At 41.5% G+C, this 24330-nt stretch overlaps 1 protein-coding gene across 1 annotated transcript in view; it reads left to right on the forward strand.

The window, feature by feature from the left end:
• The window catches only part of CSMD1 (CUB and Sushi multiple domains 1), a 1877909-nt gene that overhangs the window by 829372 nt on the left and 1024207 nt on the right, over nt 1–24330 (forward strand). The gene's annotated exons all lie outside the window — the stretch shown is intronic.

The raw sequence follows: 24330 nt of genomic DNA on the forward strand, positions 1-24330 counted from the left end.
ACCTCAGAAGCCCTTTGGGGTTGACAGGTAGTTGAGGACGTTGAGAGCCATACCCAGCACCAAACCGACGGCTGTGAAATTTGGGCTTAATGTAAAGACAATGCCACTTCTTTTTTAGTTTAATCAGCTTTAACTATGAGTCTTTTAATCCCCTTCTTCTATTTATTTTATTTAGTATTTTATGGTAAAGCACACTTAGCAGATACGTTCTAGATTTCTGCGCGGCCTAGGCCCACCTAAGGTAGTCTGTTGCAAAAAGAGGAATGATGGCTTTAGTGGCTTAGGAGGCACATTTGAAGAACTAGAAATAATCTCCAGGACTACAGAGTGAAGCTACCGCCGTAACCCGGGAGGAAACAACTCAAGGGGTCAAGTGGGGAGGGAAGGGCGACTGCAGGGCCCTGTTGTCAACCTCACTGATACCCAGGGGGAGATGTTCTCAGCGCCGGCGCACGGAGACTCACGTCTTCCTAAAGCATGTTTCTATGTAAAGAACTCATTGCCCCATCGCCTACCAAGTTGACAGACGGACGTATCGGAGGACTAAACTCATTTCATTGGACGCATTTTACTTTTAATTGAGGTAGAACTTAACTCTAGCTCCCGATTCGAGAACACTGGTCAGTCGCTTTAAAATTATTCATGCATCTGATTGTTTTTTTTTTTCTTTCTTTCTTTTTTTGTCCATGATGAAAATACTCCCAACGTGTGACCTCAAGACCATGTCTCCTATTAGGCTCTAGGCTTCGTCAGCTACTCATCATATTAACGAATGATCATATGAGACACAGAAGAGCAATTTTTTAAAAATAATTCACTCTCCTTTGTTGGACCTTTTATAATATAAGGCCATGCTTAAACCTGTTTTGCATTAATCAAGTGATTGGCATGCCCAGGTTCACCTTCTCCCCGGCAGGTCTGACCATGGGGAATACTTGAAAGCGAAGCTGTCCAATCATATGCAAAAAAGCCACAGTCGGAATCAGCTCCTGTTTTTCCCCCTCATTTAGAATTAACTGCAGTCAGTGCCACCCAGAGAACTAGTTGAAAAACATCCTTTTTTACCTTATAATAAAAATGGTAATTCTACCGTTGGAAAATGTCACTAAACTTGGAATCCACCCGGAACGGCTCCTTGTGCGCTAGCTTGTGAGTTTAGCAGACAACAAGGTAGACTAATCGCAGAGGTATCAAGAGAGACTAGTTGTGTGGTGGTAGTAGACAGAAATATTGCCCCAAAGATGATTGTTCTCTCTCTCAGGTCCCTGATATGTGCCTGTGGGTGAATATCGCAGCCCCACAGACTAGCACATCGAGGCGGAGAGGAGCATACACTCTTCAGAGCGTAGAACATTGGCTTTGCAGGAATAAAAATCCTGCTTCCATTAGTCAGTCGGGCATCATTATAAGTAACACGATGGAATATGAAAAAAAATTATAATTCTTTGAATTTGGTGATTGTCTAGAATCATTAGGATGGTATTTGTCACTATCCTCTTCTACACATTTTTACCTATGAGGGTCATCTGCCAAAAAATGTCACTTTGATCCTTAAGGAATGCGCCAGATAGGACTTATTTTCTTCCTTCCTTCCTACCTTTCTTTCTTTCTTTCTTTCTTTCTTTCTTTCTTTCTTTCTTTTCTTCTTTCTTTTTTTTTTTTTGGTTTTGTTTTGTTTTCTGTACTATAAATCTTTTGACACATCAGTTGAGAAGAGTCTAATGTCCTAACTTATGAACAAATTAACAGCATGCTATCATTTTGGGTAGCGTACCCGATATCACACTCTACAAAGTTCTCATTGCCTTTTATTTCCTCTCTCCCCGACGCGCACTGCCTGTGTCTGCAAGGCGTTCTGACTCAGGACAAATGCTGGCGTCCGTCCTCAGCCGGCCTCGTGGAATAGAGTTATAATGAGTTTCCACTCATACGTACCGCCAGCAGCGTGGCTCCGCTTGCTGTATGTGTTTTTAATTGGAGGGTCATCAAATCGGAATTGGCTGCTGAAATGTAGTTTGGGGCCATTTGTGGAGAAGGTTAGAGATTTTAACAGACTGCGTGGAGTCAGGTGAGCGCATCTGGGAGGCCTCATCTCAACCCTCCCCTTTACCAGAGCTGCTTCTGCTCTGAGGTTCCTACAAGCGTCCGTAGGGCTTCCTTTGCACATCCGTGGAAATGTGAACGATAACTCAGGGGGCCTGTGTGAAGCACACACGTGCACAGTGTGCAAAGGCCTTGTCAAGGTGCCAGATGCTATCCAGACGTCGGGCGCTGTGGGGTGGCAGGAGTTCAGCCAAACCTCCTGCGGCCTGTCATGCTCTTGGGGGATCGGAGCTCCCAGGCTCCCTGCTTTGTGACGCAGGAAGTTGGTCCCCCCCAGGGTCCCCCTCTTCCCCTGCGGGCAGCCTAGTCCCTGCAGACCCTGGGATGGGGCAGTGCCAGGGACCCTTCGGGGGCCTGCAGTGTGACACGGCGCAGTCTTGCTTGATTAAATCACAAGTCTGGAGAGAATTCTTGAAACTGCGAGAGACGTGTCCTGTCACATGGCGGGACTGTCCTGGAGGAAGCCGCTCGGTGGTACCCGTCAAGTCAGGAATGCCACGCTTCTCCGTTACCAGGGATATTTGATAATCTGCTAAAACTGAATAAATGTGAGGAGTATTCCATAAATGTCTTCTGTCTAACCTGTTCATCTTTTTCTTATTTGTAATTATATATATCATTACAAATGAGATATATGTATATACATATATATATACACACACATATCTGAGATGCAACAGAGATAAGGTAACAAGAGCAGCGATAAGGAAGTGACTCTGGCCCCTGGCTCAAATGCTGGGGAGTGTCTTCCTCTGAGGCTACCAGAATCTATCTAATCTATCTATCTATCTAATCTATCTATCTATCTAATCTATCAATTGATAGATAGATATAGATTTAGATAGGTATAGATATCGATATTTATCAATAAACAGTCAGGTGTCAAATATAAACGTATAAAAGCCTTCTTGCTGTCCTGTTGGTCATATTACCTTCATTTCATATTTGCTGGCAATAGGGAAGGTTTCTTTTTTATTTGTGTAAACTTTAATTTCTAGCAAGGTGTCATGGGTTTTAAGTATTTAATTACAGTTGTCTCAGCATTGGTTAACTAATTTTTGGCAGGACCATTATTGATCAAGCAAATACATTCAACAGCCATTTGAGGGGAAAAAATTATTTATTAAGCAATCGATTGATATATCAATATCAATATATCATCGATATATATTGATATATATATATTCACAACATATATATGTTGATTGATTGATAAATAATTTTTAATTATATTTATATATTATATATTTATAATTTATACACACACACACACACACACACACACATTTATGTATTTCTATTTGGTCCTTAAGCTGCAGCGTGTGGGCAGCGCTCCCAGGGGTGTGCAGCGCCGCCCCGCGAGCCGAGTGCCTGTGGACAGGGACCTAAGGAGAAACACAGGTGAGGGAGCGCAGGCCCCAACAGGCAGAAGAAGGCAGAAGCGCCCCAAGACAGAGCGGCAGGGAGGAGGGGAGAGAAGGGGGCGGCCCTGCTTCTCCCAAGAGGGCTCCGGCCTGCAGGGCAGGCCTGTCCGAGTCTCTCCTCCCGCCTCTGCCCCTTGCCCCTTCCCCACCCCCGGCTTCCCTCTCTCTTTGTCTCCATCTTTTCCTTCTGACATCGTTTTGGAATCTAGGTGAGGTTCTCTGGGGGGAGGGCCGGAGCCCACGACCAAGAAAGAATTCTCGAGATGTCTTGGGTGCAAAACGGTGGTTTTAGGAAGGCCGGGGCCGGGGCCCAGGGGCGGGCAGGGCGGCTGCCCCGGGACAGTGGGGCTGGGGCTCGGGGTAAGGAAAGGGGGTATCTCCAAAGGATATCCGACTGTGGAAGAGACCCTACAAGGTCCCGGAGGCCCTGCCATCGCCAAGTTCTGGTTGTTTTCCCTCTAGTGGGGCATCAGCCTGAAGACAGCTCGGAATGTCCTGAGGAACGTCACGCCTGGGGGTTGCAGGCTGTGACTCGTGCTTGTCCCTAGCGAGCCTTCTGTCCCCCTCACTGCCCCCAGCCGGAGCCAGCTGAGTTCCACCTTAGGTGATCGCAGACCAGGGGCCAGGGGCAGTGAGCGAGCAAAGGTTCCCAAGGATGGGGGGGCGCTTGGTGCCTGTCCCGAGCCGAAGAATGAATCTCATGGATGCAGGAGTGTGACTAAAGGGACAGAAGTTGATTAAGCAGAGATACAGAGAGAGCTCTCGGGGGTGAGAGGGGTCGTGACAGGGCTGCCACTGGGGGCCTTTTTGAGTGGCCTTTTATTGGGAACCTGAGCAGGGAGTGATAGCCTTGGGATTTCTTGAGCGAGTGACATCTCCTCGGCTCCAGTCTCTTTGATTACTTGGTAGCCTCGGAGGAGGACACTCCCCAGCATTGGAGCCAAGGGCCACAGTCACTTCCATATCGCTGCTCCTGTTACCTTGTCTCTGTTGCATCTCAGCGTCCTTGGGATTTATGGGAGCCCAGAGATTTATGGGAGCCTGACTCGGGGCCTCTCCCGTATCTTCCCCTCCCTAGCCCCATTTGTCCTGAACTCGCCACCTTTGGTGATATCAGTGTATTGTGGGGAAAGCCACATTTCCAAAACGGGTCCATTCATGTGAGAAGCACAGCTGCATAAGGGGGGCACCTGGCCCCCATGGATAAAGAGGATGAAGAGCCCGCCCTCTGGTGGGGCCCGCGGACTGACTGCACCCGGGGTGGGGGCTCATGAGGACGCCGGGGCCTCATGGTGAGGTCCGAGGGGCATCGTGACACTTCTCAGTCTTCGCATCACTTGGTTGACTCTCTGGCCACTTGTGACAGCTTGAGGTCTTTCTCGTCCAAATCTTTTGTGATTTTTTTTTTTTCTGTTTTTGTTTTTGTTTCTGCTTTTTTGGTAATTGGTTTAACATTCTAAATGATCCCAAATCCATCTTACCTCTCTGACAGACTTATAGCGCAGACAAGCTAGGTGGTAAACCATCAGAACCGTTTATTGAAATCCAGCTTGTTGAACTGGATTAGATTCTCTCTATTGAACAGCTATTAATTCACAGTATATTAACTTTTCTCTATAGAGGACTCACTCACCCCAGGGGCAAAAATCCAGTTAGATGAATGCCAATATTGAGAGGACATTCTGGTCTTCAGAGAAGACTGGTTGATTTATTTTCCCACCACTTTACTTGGTCCTTGAAATGAAGAAAGGGTTTTCATTATCATGTAAGTTTGGAAAAACATAAAGAATCCTTTAAACCGTCAACCTTGAAAATTGTTTCTCTTTAATTTCTTGGGAGCTGTAGCAGATTCTTTCTCGGATGAAATAACCGGTTATTTCCTGAAGATACGGCTCTTAAAACCTTAGGCCTTTTCACAGAACGGACTGGGAGCCTGTGGAGCCACGCATCCCCTCAATGCTACACCGTATTATTTTAGCAGAACACATCTGTAGGATTCCTATCTCAGGCCTGGCTGTGACGGCGCGGAGCGGAGACCGTGCATCAGAGAACCGGTCTTCAGGGCTCACCTTGCTGCACGTCCACTCACCGTCAGCTCTGAAATCCCTGCCTCTAAAACCCGCACGCTGTCCTGTGGCTCAAAGCAGGTCCCAGAGCAGAACACATGACTAAGATCCAGAGTTGAAAAAGAATCTTAGGATTTTAGGGGCACCTGGGCAGATCAATCAAACTCAAAGCATCTGAGTTTGGCTCAGGCCATGGTGTTGGAGCCCAGGGTTCCAGCCTCCACCTAAGACTCCCTGCTCAGCAGGAAACCTGCTTCTCCCTCTGCCCTTACTCCTGTTCATACCCCTCTCTCTCCCAAATAAAGAAATAAAATCTTATTTTTTTATTTTTTTAAAATTTATTTATGATAGTCACACAGAGAGAGAGAGAGAGAGGCAGAGACACAGGCAGAGGGAGAAGCAGGCTCCATGCAGGGAGCCCGACGTGGGATTCGATCCCGGGTCTCTAGGATCACGCCCTGGGCCAAAGGCAGGTGCCAAACCGTTGCGCCACCCAGGGATCCCCAAGAAATAAAATCTTAAACACACACACACACACACACAAGCCCAGTGGTGCTTGGCTGGCTCAGTCAGGGGTGCATGTGACTCTTACTCTCAGGGTTCTGAGTTCAAGCCCCACATTGGATATAAAGATTACTTAAAACATAAAAATTAAAAAAAAATCAATAAATAACGTAAGACATGAAAGTTAACTTGTAAAATTAGATGAGTTTCTGACACAATATAAAGAAAAAAGGAATTTTGATTACAGGGCTTAGATGATCAGTGGGAAATTTAAAAAATAATACTTTTATATAAAATACAAAACCCGGCAGTCCTGGTGGCTCAGCGGTTTAGCACCTGCCTTTGGCCCAGGGCCTGATCCTGGAGACCTGGGATCGAGTCCTGCGTCGGGCTCCCTGCATGGAGCCTGCTTCTCCCTCTGCCTGTGTCTCTGCCTCTCTCTCTCTGTGTATCTCTTGTGAATAAATAAATAAAATATTAAAAATATAAAAAATAAATAAAATACAAAACCATGAGATCTAGTATCTTTACCAGTGTAAGCAATCATTTTATCAATCTGTAAGAAGTTACTTTATCATCAGGGTGAATTTAAATGAAGGCAACTTATAAAAATGTTATTTTTTAATGATTTGTTTTATTCATTTTTATTCCTTGTAATCTAACATGTTCCACTGTCATTCAAGCTCACGTTCATCAAAGATCAACCATTTCATACGGAGTATGAAACACGACCATAAAGCATTTTAAAGGAACATAATGATAGCCTTTCCTGGTAATTACATTTATTTTACAATCCCTATTTTGACAGTATATTTAATTTCATTATTAAACAAAAAGAAACACTTTTGATCTCTTCAATTCTTCACGCATCCATTTAGCATAAGAGCCCCACCATCCTCCCTTCACTGTGTCTGGGGTAGCTTGTAAGGCTAGCCTGCATGTCAGTAACATGCCTTATTTTCCTTAGAATTAGACCCTGTATCTTTTATGGTTTCTTATACCTAGTCAGAGACGAGGCATCACTGAGAACTCATTACAGAGGCCACTAGCCAGACAAGATTAGACTAATGCTGTTAGGTAGGAGGAAATGTAGAACCTATTACAGCATCTCTTATGGATCGACTATTTTCTGTTTTGCAGAATTCTCTCAAAATAGGTGGAAACTCTGGGTAACAGCATATTAATTCTTGGCTTCCTGGAGGAGCCTGAATGCTGGTTTTGACCCACATTCCAATCCAGGGCTTCAGGAGAGAGGGGGGTTGTGATCACTCCCTATGTTAGGTCTCTCCTCTATGAAATAAATAATAAACCATAAATTAAGGCCAGCGCTTATCAAACTTTGTGGTGTAAGGATCCCTTTACGACCTTAAAATTTATTGAGTCCTGCAAAGTGACAATGAGAAACTCAGGAAATTCACACACACACACACACACACACACACACACACACACACACACACACCGGTAGCTGTGGGAAGGATGGGAACCCAGGGAACACACAGCCTTGGGAAGCTCAGGGTACATTCCTGAGAAAAGGGGATTGAAGAGAGGCGGGTGCCCCTCAGCATCGTGAAAGAGACACATCCAACCTCACACATAGTCCTCCAGGTGGTACCTCCTCAAACACTGGAATTTAAAGGGATTTTAAGTTATTTTGCTGACAATCACTTAGGACCACGTTTGCTCTAGTGGACTCTCACGTCATAACACCTACTTATATACAGAGTTATGGGTACATGCTTGCTGGGAACGCATTTTATGTTGTTTTAAGCAACTATCCAAGAATTCATGGGTAGGCAACCTCATTCTGCTTCAGCCATGAACATTTTATGAAAACAGATCAAGACATTGATGGGATCTGGTGGCTAAAAAGCAAAATTCTATGTGTCTCTGATCTTTTTCTAACTGTAATTTGACAACTACTGGTCAACAGCTCATGTCTACATTTCTGATCAGTTTTTGCATTCACATAGCTTGTTTTTTTGGATGCATATTTTATCCTCTAGCAGAAAATAATGAGGCTGCAGTGTCTCCGAGGGGTCCTTTGAGAAGTTTCTGTTGTGCATTTGCAGAGACAATGATCAGGTTTTCCACAAACCACCACAAAGTTCCATTGTACTTTGGTTTTGACCAAGAATGTAAGACACGCATTGAATATTTGATGGAAATGCTTATGCCTCCCACAATATTTGATTTAGTACTGATAGTTAAAAAAGACTAATACAAAAAAAGAAAAGACTAATACATTGGAAACAGACATATTAAAGTTCTTGTCCCCACGTATCCCAAATAGTTCTAGTTTCTATGAGCCTTTCTTTATTAGATCTAAAAAAAAAAAAAAAAAAAAAAAAAAGTGGATCTGTAGTAACGGGGACTCTATATAAAATTGGTTATTAACTATATTTTGATTACTGTCATTAACTAGTCCCTCTGTCTACTCTAAGCGGCCAAGGTAAACAGGATAACCTGGTGGAGAAAGGATAGCATTATCCTGTCTAATAAGCAAAATATTTGGATTCATTGTCATTTATCATCAAGATCTTCAAAATACTGCTAGTACCAACTGATTTTTCCCTCAGCATTTCAACAATCAAAATTCATTTCTATATTTTTAATATTTATTTCTAACTTCCAGAATACTTCTCAGTGTTATTTCTTGGCCTTTACTAATATTTTCATTTTCAGTTAGGCCATTTTTGTTAAGGTATGTTTACGTTGTTACAAATATCTTCCCTCGCTCTTTCTTTATCTTTCTATCTTATAAATAATCTTTATTATAATAATATCAGTCTTCCTCTGTTGTAATGGATAATCTCATTTAAATCTAAAAGTCCACTTATGTATAATTTCCATTATTTTATGTGTAAGGAAACAGAAGGTAAGAAATGTTAGGTAAGTTAGTCACACAGTTCCATGACCAGAAAATAGAAAAGTCACGAATTATTCTATTTCCCTGGAGAACTATTTTAATATGATTTCTTACAAAAAATAGCTAAACTTATGTATAATACTGATCATAAGGGTGATTTATAGTTTCAACCAAATTATAAAAGAAATATTTTTCTACCAAGGTCTAAAAAATAGTCCGTGCTGTTAAATAGTATGGAATATTTCTCTTAATATATTGTGATGTGACAATTTTTTTCTACACGTTTCTTCCTACACTTTCCTGGAGAGTTGTTTTCTTTTTTGCATATCCAGCACAGTGTTTGGCACAAAGAACACAGTCATTAAATATATTGCCGCTAATTCATGGCTTCCTCATGCCTGCATGAGGAGGAGGAAGACGGAACGATGAACAGTGTCGGAGGGGCAGGCCATCCTTCTGCCCCTGCTGATGTAAGATCACAGGGAAAAAAAGGAAAAGGTTGGCTAAATTACAACACTGACATAGATTCATGTTAGGAACATGCCACAAAAGTGAGGGTTTCTTCAGTAAGTAAGAGAAGTGCCCCACGTGCCAGTAACCTGCGTGTCTATTCACGTCACAGTGTAACCTTGGCTTCCAAAGCAAAGGAATTTCTGTCAAAATCCTTCCTTAATAATACTGTTTGACATCCACCATATTCTGCAGTTTTAGTGGCCAAAATGTAACCTTTGTAGAATTGAAAAAACTATTACATTTCCCCTGTGTTCCTGTTGTATATCTATAGATATTTAGACTTCTGTCTCTACAGATGTCTGTCTGTCTATATCTAACTTAGCTGTCTATAAATTACTTCTTACCCTCGTACACACTTTATTTTGTGCCTTCCGGGACCAAGTGTACCAACACTTGCCTTGGCTAACATTTTGATTCAAGCACGGTGACATATGAATATGGAAGGTCCAAGTCTTGCTAAAATGCTCATGGGCTTATCATGAATTATAAAATAAAATATTTATTTAGCTTAGGGATGAATGCCAACAACTTTTCTAGAATAAATTATAGGCCAAGGATGATACATGCTCCAGCACAAAGGATCTTATTTACTGCCATCTTTGCATTTTAAATTTATATCCAGAAATGGAGAAATGCATAAAATATATTAAACTACCCATAGTTCTGTTAAAAGCGAGAAGGGACAAATGGCATTTTGCTGTTTAAATAATAGTTTCTATGGATAGACATCATTTTTAGACACTATACAGAAAAATAAGCATGAAGACCAGATTTATTTTAAGAGAAATAAAAAAAATAAAGGTCATTTATATTCTCCTTAGCATCTTACCCAATCTCATTTTACCTTGAAAGAAAGAAAATTGCCTTGGATGAAATTTTCGTAATCCAGTAGTTCTAGATATCAGAAAGGTGTATTGCTGCCCTAAAAAAGAAATCCATGACAAATTTTAACTACATCAACAAATAGACAGTAGACAATTTACAGAAATGCAGTTGAACTTCAAAACAGACTTTGGGGATCCGTATGTGATGTGTCACCTGTTTCTGATGAATCTATTATGTGGTGCTTCCTGCTTTTTTTATGCCATCAGGAGGGAATTCTGATTGAAATTATTACAACTGTGTAATAATTTGCTGTTTTTTACAACGGCTTTGCCAGGTCTGATTCCATGTTCTTTCGCAGGAGATGCAGTGGATGAAAAGATCTATCTTACCTATCATTTTACATTCTCTCGCCCAAGAGAACCGGCTGTAAAATTGTCACTCTTGTGTATGAAACTGACCATTAGGTGGATATACAATTACATCAGTCTATGAGGACATTTTTTCCCCAGAGTTTAAATGAAAGAGAAATAAATTAACATGAAAAAATAATGCTTAACGAATGTCCAGAGTTGGTCATAAACATGTTTTAAAGACAATCCTTGGCTTGATTGTGCACTTGTCCTCAGGGATAGTGGAGAGAGAGCAGGGAGGTGGGCAGGGAGGCAGCTTGCATGGGGAAGGCTTCATGAATGTGGTCAGGATATTCTTTTGAAGGAAAAGTAGGAGTTACCAGGTGGAAATGAAGGCGCTATCAGAAATCACAGCACAAGCTGCTCTTATAAATCCAGCCCCTTTGCATCCTATAGTTTGTCTGACCATTCCACACCCAACTGTAAAAATTTCCACCCGCTTGCACCAGCACACTTTTTACCTCACCTTTAGGGCTTTTCGTAAGCTATACTCCCTATTTGTCTGGAATGGTCATCCCTATCACCACCATTAAATGGATCATCATCCATCATTAGAAATCATCCTTTGAGGGCTTTCTAAAAATTCCCCAGGATTAGAACAAGTCAGTGGCTCCATAGCCAAGAGAAGTATCGACACTTGATTCTTACAGCAGGTAGGGACTCTTCAGAAAGCATGATGTCTTCTCTACAAATTAGATCTGAGGCTCACAAAGACTGAGTGATTGCATATACAGGTTGCATATATATTCTATACTATTAATGTATATAGCACGCAGTGCAGGCGTCTGTGTGTATGAGTATGTATGTCTCCCTGTCGGTTGGTATAAACAGATGTCAGTAAAGTCTTGGTTTGAGTTGATGTCTCCATCTTCTGTCTTTGTAAGTGCAGGCAGATTTAATCACAGGGAAAAGAGTGCCACGTCACCGTCCTGGTTTGAATTAGTAGATAAAACACTCCCGTTTATCTTTACTCCACCACCTTTCCCTCTCCTAAATCCCTCTAAAATGAAAGTAATGGCTCTGAAAGCTTATCTTTTTTAAATTTTTTTTTTTTTTTTTTTTATGATAGTCACAGAGAGAGAGAGAGAGAGAGAGAGGCAGAGACACAGGCAGAGGGAGAAGCAGGCTCCATACACCGGGAGCCTGACGTGGGATTCGATCCCGGGTCTCCAGGATCGCGCCCTGGGCCAAAGGCAGGCGCCAAACCGCTGCGCCACCCAGGGATCCCGCTTATCTTTTTTAAAAAGTCATACATCGACAAGGACAATACAATGAGGGAGAGGAGGGGTACAATTTTACAGGTAAGAAGACAAGGGCCAAGGTAGTTGATCTGGAAAGGCCCAGGGGAGTTGAATCTGTTCCAAGAGCTGAGAAAGCCCCGGGGAATGCTCATAAAGCTCAGGAATTGGCACAATCGGAACTTTCTGAAGGTGAGGGTGATGGTGAGGGGGAATCAAAGAGAAGACTGAAAAGAAAGAAAACAACATTTTATGAGGAATTCGAACTAACAATATCGCCCACCCTGAGCAGCCTGGCTGACCGGCCCTCTTCATCTTAGAAGGCTGCAGGTTTATTCTTTGGTGAAGGTAAAACACAAGGTCTTTGGAATAGAAGAGTCAAGCACCTTGGGGAATTATACCAAGATAAAAAATAAGGAAATGGAAGTGTAGAGGAATATAGATCCCTGGCTCTCTTAGCATAAAGCTCAGACCCTCAAGCAAGAGAGATTCTGACCCCCTCAAGATAAAGAACCAAAGAGAAAGTTCTGGGGATTCTTCAGTGAAATGGACAGGGTGTGTTGCCCAATAGTGCATCCGTGGTGATCAAGCATCCTTCCTCCCAACACAGACACTCACAAGTTCCCATCACCTTTTTAACCAACCCCCCCAACCAAGTATGAGCCGACTGCCAACAGAACCCTGCTGTGGAGAAGACAGGATCAGTAATAAGCAGGGAAGAGAGCAAACATCTGTGAAGAAGCTGAAGATGTGCAAATGAACTAGTTCCTGAAACACTGCTGGTTGGCCCCACATCCAGAGCTCAATCCAGGGGGTCTGGAGGGAACCCAGAAATTTGTCGCTCTAATTCTCCGGTCCCACTTTGAGAACAACTAATTTACCACTTTCCTGAGATGGGCATGGCCCACCCCATCAGGCCCCAGTTCAAAATCCAAGTATTGAAGCATAAGTATTGATTACTTCTGGGAGACAGGGTTGTGTGATTGTTTGTATAAATGTTGATTTTTCAGAGGGAAAGGAGCAGTCTCCAGGCATCTGAAGTATTTGATTGATGATAAACAAACACTAAAAATCTAATCGAATAAGGAGAGGGAAGAAAACAAAAACAAAAGTCTCAAAGGCCCCATGTAGCATAAATTGATGGATGAGAGAAGGGAACCCTCCTCTGGTCTCCATGCTACACGTCTGAGGCACACGGTATGCTTCTTCCTACACTCAGCATCACATAGAAGATCTCCCCCATCCCGGGGGCATAGCTGGGGTTCCTGGCTGACCGGGCACAGCAGGGTATGCTGAGAAATCCACACTTTCCAGCACATTCTGGATGGGGTCAGGGGAGGTCAGGCTGTGTGTGCTAGAGCCCAAGCACTGGATGCTCCATCAAGCTCTAACCATGACCTTGCACCTTTGCCCAGGGGACCCACATGAGAATTCTAATGAATTTCATATTTGAAGACACACCCAGAACTTCTTCGTAAATGTTTCCCATGTACCTCAACCCACATCTGAGTCGAGTTTGACTGGTCTTGTCTCTTTTCCACCTACAGGAAAAGTCAAACAACTCATTCCTCCCTTTCTGTTTGATATGGGGGAAAACTTGCATGAAAATGAGGGAAATTTAATTTTTTTTGGCTTTGACCCCAGCTAAATAAAGGATACATGCGGAGTCATAATACTTTAAATTGATTAAACACTAATTTTTCAGATATGCACTGTCAACCTCTCTGGCATTATGCCGCCCTGCCCCACGGGCTCTGCAGCTCCCTGACAATTTCACTGCATTTTGCTATGACTTCCCTGCAGGTGTCTTTATGGCAACATCTATCACTCAACATCTTACAGGAAATGCTTTTTTACTTCTTTTTTCCCCCTTTTTCCATAGTTGTTCTGTGTTTGCAAGTGTGTGCATTATGGGTATTATTCTGTTATATTATGTAGAACAAAAAATATATATAAAGATCAAATAATATTTTTAAAGATTATTTATTTGAGAGAGAGAACTCGAGTGGGTGTGGAGGAGGGGCCGAGGGAGGGGGGAGAAAAGCTGACTCCCTGCTGAGTGTGGAGCCTGCTGGGACTCAACCCTAAGACCCTGAGATCATGACTTGAGCAAAAAAATCAAGAGATGGACACTTAATGGTTGAGCCACCTCGGCGCCCCAAGATCAAATAATAGTTTAATTATTAATTTTCTTTATAAATCAGAAATTTTCCTTTGAGATTATGAAAGTATTTATTTTGGGGGTTCACATACAATCTAGTTATATATATTTTTGAATTACAATTGATATACAATATTACATTAGATTAAGGCATACCAGGTAGTAATTCTACATTTATATTCATTACAGAACGATCATTACAGTAAGTCTAGTTGCCATCCGTCACCACACAAAGTTATAATACTATTGGCTGTATTCTCTATACTGTTATTTGTTTTATAAATAGAGGTTTGTGTCTCTCAGTCCCCTTTGCCTATTTCCCTTGCTCCCAAAACTCCCCTGCTCTGGTAATCAACAGTTTATTTTCTGTATATGAGTCTGTTTTTTTTTTTTTGTTCATTTTTCTTCCATTTTTTAGATTCCACATATAATTGTCTTTGACTTATTTCAATTAGCATAATATCCTCTAGGTTCATCCATGTTATCACAAATGGGATGATCTCTCTCTCTCTCTTTTTTTTTTTTTTGATGGCTGAGTTGTATTCCTATATATCTCACATCCTTATCCACTCATCTATCGATGGACACTCAGGTTACTTCCATCTCTTAGCCATTGTAAATAACGCTGCAATAAACATTGGGGTGTATGTATCTTTTTGAATCAGTATTTTCATTTTCTTTGAGTAAACAACCAGAAGTGGAAATGCTGGGTTGCAGGGTAGTTCTATTTTTAATTATTTGAGGAATCTCCCTACTGTTGTCCACAGTGGCTGCACCACTTTGCATTCCCACCAACAGAATCACAGTTGGAGAAGCATTAAATATTAAAATAATTGTGAGAGGATGGTCACCATGATTTTTTTCTTTCTCCTCTTCTTCATTTTTTACATTTTTCTTTCTTTTCCTTTTTTTTTTTTTTTTTTGAATCCAAATCTTACTGAGGTTATTTATTAGGATGCATCTGCTTCTGGCATGAACCTGTAACAGTGATTGTGAAACATTTTTTAACTTAACATATTTAAAATCAACAACGTCTCCAAGCGTGTTTCTATGATTAACTTCCAGCCGTAAGGAATGCCTTTCTACGCATACTAAGGGGCGGCATGCATGCCTGCATGGGCTGCATCTGTGCTCTTCTCCATCTTTCTATGTGTGCGCCAATGGACCATTTTTCCATTTCCAATCTCAGTACTATTACCAATGCAATAATTACGTACAGAAAAATCCATCCTCCGTGATTTCTCAGCACTCTCAGCTCAGTGACAATTACTACTCCTTGCTAAGTACACTTCTGTAGTTCAAGGCATAGCGTGGGTTTGTGTAATGCTAGAATTTCGTGTAGACTCATGTCCCTAATAAGGTTTGCAGCTCTCCGATTCCTTAGGAACTGCCTTTCTCTATTTGGACCACGTCCCTATTCTCTGTGAACCGTGTTACAGAGGTGGCAAAAGCTTAAATTGTGTGGCTCTTTCATGGGAGAACATGTCTTTCACTTAAAATCCCCGAAGTGGCACTTCTAAGGCAAGTCCTGGATTGTGCCCGGCAACCTCACCCAGTGGTGGCCACGCGTGCCACCCTTCGCTGCTTCACCAAGCCGTGTATGGCGATAAGAGGCTCATTGACCACATCTGTGCAGACAAGCCCTAAAACGTGTGAGGCTTGCTGTGTCAACAGAACGTGGGGACAGCATAGGGCAGCTAGCAGGCACTTAAACCCGACTGCTGGTTTCCTTTTCTATCTGACATGGTTTACTAAATCTGCCTCAGTTTCTCAATGTTGCATTGGACTATGGCTACCTACTTCCCGGGGTTGTTGTGAGCACCGGTAAGAAAACTTTGGTGCACAGACTGGTGAATTGAATGCACTAAACAAGCAGTACTTCCTCCTTTATCTTCTTGGCCTAAAAGTCCCATAGCACTTGGTCATTGGAGCTGTCTCATGACCTGCAAATCTATAAATAACCGGATGTCAACCAGCGTGAGAGATTAAGCCAACATGCATTCCTTACTAACGTGAATGAAAGAGAATGAGACAAGACACTGTGGAGGCACCACAAATATGACCCAATCTGTCTTCCAGGAAGATGACTTAATTAGCAGAATTATACAATAGATATCCTACATTATAAAATGTTATACATATCATTTATTAATAACACATCTTTATAAAATTATTTTAAAGGAATATTTGCATCCATGGTGAAGTAGAGGCTCATATATTTTAGGTTGTCATTTTTTTTTGTTTTTTTGTTTTTTTAGGTTGTCATTAATGGTTTTAAAAAATCATTTTTATAGATCAGTCTATCTATCAGCATTGTTAAATGATATCTTAAAATCAGTTATCCTGGGGCACCTGGCTGCCTTCAGCTCTGGTCATGACCCCAGGGTCCTGGGATGGAGTCCCACGTCGGGCCCCCTGCTCAGTGGGGAGCCTGCTTCTCCCTCTGCCTCCTTCCCATCACCCCTCACATTCATGCTCTCTCTCTCTCTCATTCACTCACTTTCTCTTGAAAGTAAATAAATAAATAAAAACAATCTTTAAAAAAAAGTCACTAATCCTTTTCTATAAAATCAGGTAGTGCAATTCACAATTTTGCAACTGGAGGCTCTCTTCACAAATTCCTTGGGCAGTCAGAATATTCCAGAGAAATCAAAGTTGCTTTTTTCTTCACAGCTAAAGTTAATTTCTATTCAAAAATTTAAATTAAAAATAGAAGATGACTGATGTTCTATAGTTTTATGACCATATTTTTATTCAAATAGATTCTGTCTTTTGCTCACTACCGTTTAATTCTAGACTGAAGTGTGTCAGAATGACAAAACCTTGCTTCTACTTTGTCAGTAGAAAATTTTGTCTTTGATTCCTTCAGAATTCCCACTTCTACTTCTTTTCTTTTTTTTTTTTTACTAGATATTCATGCACATAACCTAGTTACGTTGTAAAAAAAAGATAAAAGATCAATTACATTTTAGGTGATTGCTTCATTTCTATTAACAGGTCTGTCATGGTTGTAATTACTTATTATATCTTGAGAAATAGGACTGTAGCTACCACCAAACACAGCACCGAAACCGTTGACCCATGTGGTGGACATGTGAGTTTTGTAATTAAAAATACATCAACACACAGACTTCAGTAAGGAATGAGACTCTGCTCTGTTCTTGGGCCATTAAACTAGTGTATTTAAGAAATAAACAAACAAAGTTCACATTGTCACATATAATTTTCCTATGGCATCTCATAGAAAGTGTTATTATTATACACTTTTTTTTTTTTTTTTTTTTTTGCCAAACAGCGGTAGGAAGCCTCAGTGAAACCACAAGCCATTTGAAAGTTTCATGCTCACCAGCACTGAGATCCCCTGTGCCTAGAGGACACTGAGCACACTGATTTGAAAATAATTGATCTCTCTTTGCTTCCTCTTCCCTCTCTCTGAGGAGTAAGTGGGTAGTTCTGGGTCCAAATGAAGAAGACGTGTAAGAGCAAGTAGCCTGGATAAACAGCTGGTCCATATAAGGTCAATCTGTTAGCAGTAGTTGAGTGGAGAATATGTTTATTTTTTTAATAATTGTTTAATAATTAAGTGATAATTAAAATCGAAATAACATAGAAGTCTATAGAATAATAGTGAAAGCTCCCCTTTATCCCAAACCCCCTCTACTTATAATCATTTTAACCACTATTTTTGTGGAGATATTTCTTTATTTACACACATACACAGATGGAGGGGAATGTTTTTAATCATAAATTACATTATAGAATTTGTATTAGTGTGTTCAGGTTGCTATTAAAGAACAATACAGTCAAGTGGCTTAAGCAACAGGCATTTATTTTTCAAAGTTCTGGAGGTTGGAAGTCCAAGGCCAGGGTGCTGAGAGCATTGGTTTCTGGTGAGGCCCTCTTCTTGGGTTATAGACAGGGGTTTCTTGCCATGTCTTCAGATGGCAGAGAGTGACCTGGTCCTTCCTCTTCTTACAAGAGCACTAATCCCCCCAGGGGAGCTCTACCCTCATGACCTCATGTAAACCTAATTACCTCTCAAAGGCCCTACCTCCAAATTCCATCCTATCAGGAGTTAGGGCTTCAACATAGGAATTTGGGGCTGACACCAATACTCAATCCCAAACAGATGTGTATATTATCCTGTGGCCTGATTTTTAGCTGAAACTTGAAAATTTCATGTTTTATTGTAGAGTAGACATGCAAAATGTAAGATTTTCTCTGTTGATATGTAGATTTAGGTTGTATCCAATTTCCTTCCATTGTTAAGGATGTTGCAGTGGCTGTCCATCCGTGCACATTCATGGCCCTTTCTTTGCATGTGAGAATTTCTTAACAGAATTTTCTGGAAGTTTGAGCGCTGAAACAAAAGTATGTGCTCCAATTCTAATTATTGCCAGTTGCTGGTGTAAATCCGCTAGTACACCACGCTACCATCCGCTAGTTGCACCAAGAACCTGAGAAGGACTGTCTCTCCATAACTCAGCACACTCAAAAACACATCAGCCTTATAATTTGGCCATTCATATAGACAATACAGTACCCCTAACTTACTGCTTTCCTGGTTACTAAGGGGATAGAGTAAATCTATTTGACCCAACACATTTCTCCTATGTCTATTCCTATTCTTATCCTTTGTCCATTTTTTAAAAAAATTTGGGTTCTGATGTCCTGAATCTTTGGAATCATTTTTTTTTCCTAGTTTCAAATGAACTCCTCTACTGTCTTTTGGGTCTTTTTTTTCCCCCCACAGCCTGGCCTGTTTCTCCCCCACCCCCCCGCCGCCTTTTTTTAAAGATTTTATTTATTCATGAGAGACACACAGAGAGAGGCAGAGACAAAGGGAGAGGGAGTAGCAGGTCCCCTGAGAGGAGCCCGATGTGGGACTTGATCCCAGGACCCTAGGATCATGACCCAAAGCAAAGGCAAATGCTCAACCACTAAGCCACCAAATGCCCCACCTGGCCTTTTTTTTTTTTTTTTTTTTTTTTTTTGTAAATATTTGTCATCTGTACATATTCTTTCAAAGATATGTTATACAGTTATCTGATATTGTGGACTGAATGCTTGTGTTCCTCCAGAATTTGTATGTTGAAATCCTACCCCTTTTCTCCTACACATAAGATGATGTTAGGAGGTGTTAGGAGGTGGGACCTCTTCAGAGCTGATGGGGTCATGAGAGTGGAGTCCTCACGAATGGAATTCGTTACTTTATGAAAGTTACTCCAGGGAGATCCCTCATCCCTCTGGCCATGTAGCTGCACAGTGAGGTCTGCAGTCCTCACCTGAACCCCACCATGCTAATGCCTGGTCTCAGACTTCCTAGCCTCCAGAACTATGGAAAGCAACCATCCCCCAGTGTGTGCCATTTTGTGATCACAGCCCCAAAGGACTCAGTCACCTGCCTAGAAGAGGTCAGTGTCAGACATTGAATGGTCTATTTGCAACCTAAGTGTGTGAGGCCTTCAGTGTTTCAGCACACCTGTTCTGTAACTGGAAAATCCTTTCAAAAAACTAATCATTGCCATCATTTACTGTGACTGCTATTAGCTGTCACAATCACTGAGTATTATAATAGGCTGCCAAGAGAGGTGGTCAGAGGGAGATGATTTATAACCCACCGAATGCATCATTTATTAAGACTATCATAACTCTGAAATTACAGCACACTGCCCCTGCTGCTATTTACCTTGTGGCAAACAGGTTCGGCGAGGGAGCTCCCTGTTTAGATTCCTGGTGCTCTGAAAGAGGAGAAGGTACGGAGCTGATAAGGAGATAGTGGCATCTAAGGGAGGCTTGCACCGTCACCCAAACTTGCTGCCTCCCCCCGGTGACTTTGGATTATAAAAGTGAAAGTGAAAAATGAAAGGAAACCCTATAGAAACCTCCATGAGACGGACGGGATCTTCTGGAACCACCCCGTGACAATTTGAATGAAAAATATTTGGATACTTAGAGGAAGTTTATATCTGTTCTCATCAGCTTGGATTTGTGGCAAGAGAAACAAAGAATCGTGGTAGGAAGAGGGTAAAAAAGACTTCAGATTTTATTCTGGTTGACTGCCAGCAATCTGCCAATTGTAACCAGAAAAATATTAAGCTTCGATCTGTTTTACTATACATAGTCACTAGATAAATAATACTATCAGGCTGACTCCTAGATTTTTTTTTTGAGAGAAGTTATCCATGTTACACGTCTGAAAGTAATTCATGCTCTGATTTCTGAAGGCTTATGTGCCTCCAGCAAATCATGCCTAAGTCTGGGTATTTGTGTTGTATCCATTGCCCCCAAAAATGTGTGCTCAGATGTGTGCTCCATGAGCCACCATAAATACTGTATACGCTAGCAAATGTGGAATGTTCACACATTCTTTTCAGATAAATTTTAAATTCTTTTTTTTTTAATTTTTATTATTTATGATAGTCACAGAGAGAGAGAGAGAGAGGCAGAGACATAGGCAGAGGGAGAAGCAGGCTCCATGCACTGGGAGCCCGATGTGGGATTCGATCCCGGGTCTCCAGGATCGCGCCCTGGGCCAAAGGCAAGCGCCAAACCACTGCGCCACCCAGGGATCCCTCTTCAGATAAATTTTAATCGTAAAAGATATTATGTTTAAAGTATTAGAAGATATGAGAATATGTATCCAATTTTGACTTGGGGAACCAGAGTCTACGGTGTTTACAGATGCATTTTTTTATTTTTTTTCAGGGGTTTTGAGTTCTTTTTTTTTTTTTTTTTTTTTTTTTAAAGCCTATCATGTCTCCCCAGGGCTCTCCAAGGCTATGATCACTTGAGCCTGGCATCCGGCCTGTGCTCAGCTCATTATAGGCATTAGGTTCTTTTATTTATTTATTTATTTATTTATTTCTATGATAGTCACAGAGAGAGAGAGAGAGGCAGAGAGAGGCAGAGACATAGGCAGAGGGAGAAGCAGGCTCCATGCACCGGGAGCCCGACGTGGGATTCGATCCCGGGTCTCCAGGATCGCGCCCTGGGCCAAAGGCAGGCGCCAAACCGCTGCACCACCCAGGGGTTTTGAGTTCTAATTAAGTCTGCATGTCACTTCCATGTCCTCATATGTGAAGCTGGCCCTGTTTGTGACTGTGGGTTTCTGGGCAGGGTCCCCTTACGCAGGGACCTCTTTCCTGCAGGACACCCTAGCATATGTGCAGATGTGAAGTGAGTCTCTAAGACACAAGGGAATGGAGGTGGCAGGAAGCACAGTCTGTAGCTGGAGATGCTTTGTCCTCCAAACTTCCTACGTTCAGATGCAAGCAATTGCTCCATTGAGATGGGGGCAGAGGACCGTGGAGGACAGGAAGGGAGCAAATCCTCTTCCCTTATTAGTATTTAACCAGCAAGCTCAGAGTGTTTTCTTCTGAGATGGATCTTCTGCCGTGTAGCTCCAACCCTCATCATGGATGAGCCCCATGGCCATATGCAAGAGGCAAAACAGCCACTTTAGAGACATTTGTGGATGTTTATAAAATATATGGAGATTAGAAGTATCCCCCTGAAGAATTCAGTCCTGGCTCTTGATGATTAGATAATCATCTAGCCAACCGACCACCCAGAATGTCCATGGTACGAGATTGTGGACCTACGTAATTCCTCTTGTTCTCTTTTATTTCAATACTAGCTCTCAGACCAAATTGTGAATCTTTGCCTAGATTAAGGAGGCTTTTTTATATACATTTAATTTCATTTTAAGTAGATGAAACAGCACAATAAAAATCACATATAAAATTAAAGAGACTTGTGTTCCTTCATACTTATTTCTAATACTAAGCTTATTTAAATGTATAAGTTATCAATAACCTATGCTCAAGGTCAAGCTTTTTTTTTCCCCCCAGAATTAAATGCTTTGTTCAGTCTTCAGAATCTTCTGTTAAAGGAATTTAACCAATCTGTGCTAAAAACAAATCAACTAATACAGAAATGAGACAAAGCAAACAGCACCACCAGCAACCTCGAAATCTTTCTACCTGGAGTCATTAGTATGTGCGAACCACAGCAGAGCAAAGCAAACATGTTTGAAAGGATCTTTGGAAGATTTTACTTATGTCAATCACAGTCATATGCTACAAAACTGGGGTTGGAAGGGGTACTGGGTTCCTGCCAGATGGCTCCACCAGGCACAAGGCTTGTTGTGAAAAAGTTATTCCGTTCCCCGAGGAGAGTCGGAGATAATATCCTCTCTAACTGCACCTGTAGCATCTCCAGACGCCAGCTCACAAGAGACGATGATACTGAGTCATTGATTGACAGAGTATTTTTAGAAGTGCATCTTTTTAAAGCATCTAAGTAAATAAAATGTCAGTACTAAGAAAAAAAATAAATGATTCTGGTATCTTTATGTAAAATAACTTAGAAGCAAAAAAATTGAAAAAAAAAAAAAGACCTCAGAGATTAAAGTGTCTAACCCTGGATTTATGAACCATGGTGCATTTGGGGGAGGGGGAGGGGGAGGAAAATGAACCAACTGAAACTGTTATCTGGGGCTGGCTGGCTCAGTCGGGGAAGCATGTGACTCTTGATCTCCGTGTTGCGAGTTTAAGCCCCACATTGGGTGGAGAGATTACTTAAAAATAAAATTAAAAAAAGAAAGAAACTGTTAGGCAAAATTTTTTGCGTAACTTTATGTGTAGATTTGAGTTTTAGAGAGAAAGTACAAAACTATCATTATCTTCAAAGACTAGACAAATGTTTAAAAACCATTTTTTTTATATAATGGTAATGGTGTTTGGAATTTAAAATGGTTTAAAGATAGACATGAATAAAAAGCATTATCTTACAAAAGTTGGAAGGCAAGGACAGGTGTTTGAAAAGTGACTTCTTAGAGTACGTGTGAGAGAAATCAGCTCACAGAGAAAGTGAGCACAACGCAAATCTCCAAAGTTTTGCTGAGTCTGTTGGAGAAATGAGTTCTCCCCTGAATAAAATGAAAAAAAAAGGTATTTCTATAGGCAAGGTAGAGGGAGAATCCACAGGTTTCCGGGAAATGATGGATAGAGTAATTAAAATGCATTAAGTTGTCCTATTTGATCTTATTCTCCATTATTCTATTCTTATTCACTGGATTCTGAATTTCAATCTTTAGCTAAGTTGTACATTTGCATATTTAAATCTTATGATTCTAAAATCCTCTTCCAACCCCATCATCATCAGTGTCCTGGAGGGGAACTTGTTGCACGTGCCCATTGGGTGCGTTCATGTCCCACTATGGCCTGGGTACGTTCTGTGGTAACCATTTGACTTTACATGCACAATTTCAGCTCGTTCTTTTTGGTCTTTTCTATAGAGTATCTCTTCTAAAATTGTTTTCTTGATGCATTTTCATTTTTTTGTGATACCTATTGACTGGAAAGGGATTGTGATATGATGAAAACGAGGATCACTTTCTCTACCCACTCCCCTTCCTCTTAACCTTCTCCGTTTTAAACACTTACATGAAAGCCTGTTTGGTTTAGTTCATCCTTCTGTGAACACACGAATCAGCCCGCCTTGGGTCATAGGACACTTCAGAAGTAAGGGACAAAGGAACACCAAGACTTCTCCCAGAGCCGTATCTGATATGGAAACAAACCATATCTGATGACGGAAAACTAGCAATTGTAATTTTTTCTAGAGCTTTTACTCCTCACAACTCCCAGGACAGATGTTCCGGGTTGATGCTGAAGGCGGCAGTCCCTTGTGAACTTTGCTAAATGACCACTGTCGACATTGTCACTCGGTCCCGTGTGCCATATAGGGGATTGAAAAGTTGAGGCACATTTTCAGTGGTGCAGCACTACACTCCCAAGCGGATGATACTTTCCTCATAACTGGAATGTTCTTTCTGATAGGTCACTACATAATGTGCTCCGTAAAACTAGGAAGCAACATTTCATTCATGAAAATGATAGCTTGGTCTGAGGAGTTTATATAAAATGGTCTCAAATTATACATAAATGGGCAATTTCTAAAGGTGATGGAGTTTCTTTAGTCACAATTTCTTACGATTTCAGGCTATTTCCATTAAAGTGACAAATCCTTACAAATAGGCTAGAGTTATGGGCCATTCAGACATGGAGTCCTGCTGGGTTTTCTGTGCCACTTAAGGCCTTTATGCTTTGGAATCCAGATATCACAAAACTTAATTAGCTGTCTGGAAACTGAGTGGCAAAAGTTGCATATGCATACACTTCATTTCTTTTATGTATTCACTACTTAACTGT

The sequence above is a fragment of the Vulpes lagopus genome, chromosome 4 (assembly GCF_018345385.1).
Source record: "Vulpes lagopus strain Blue_001 chromosome 4, ASM1834538v1, whole genome shotgun sequence".
In the NCBI taxonomy this organism is placed as follows: domain Eukaryota; kingdom Metazoa; phylum Chordata; class Mammalia; order Carnivora; family Canidae; genus Vulpes; species Vulpes lagopus.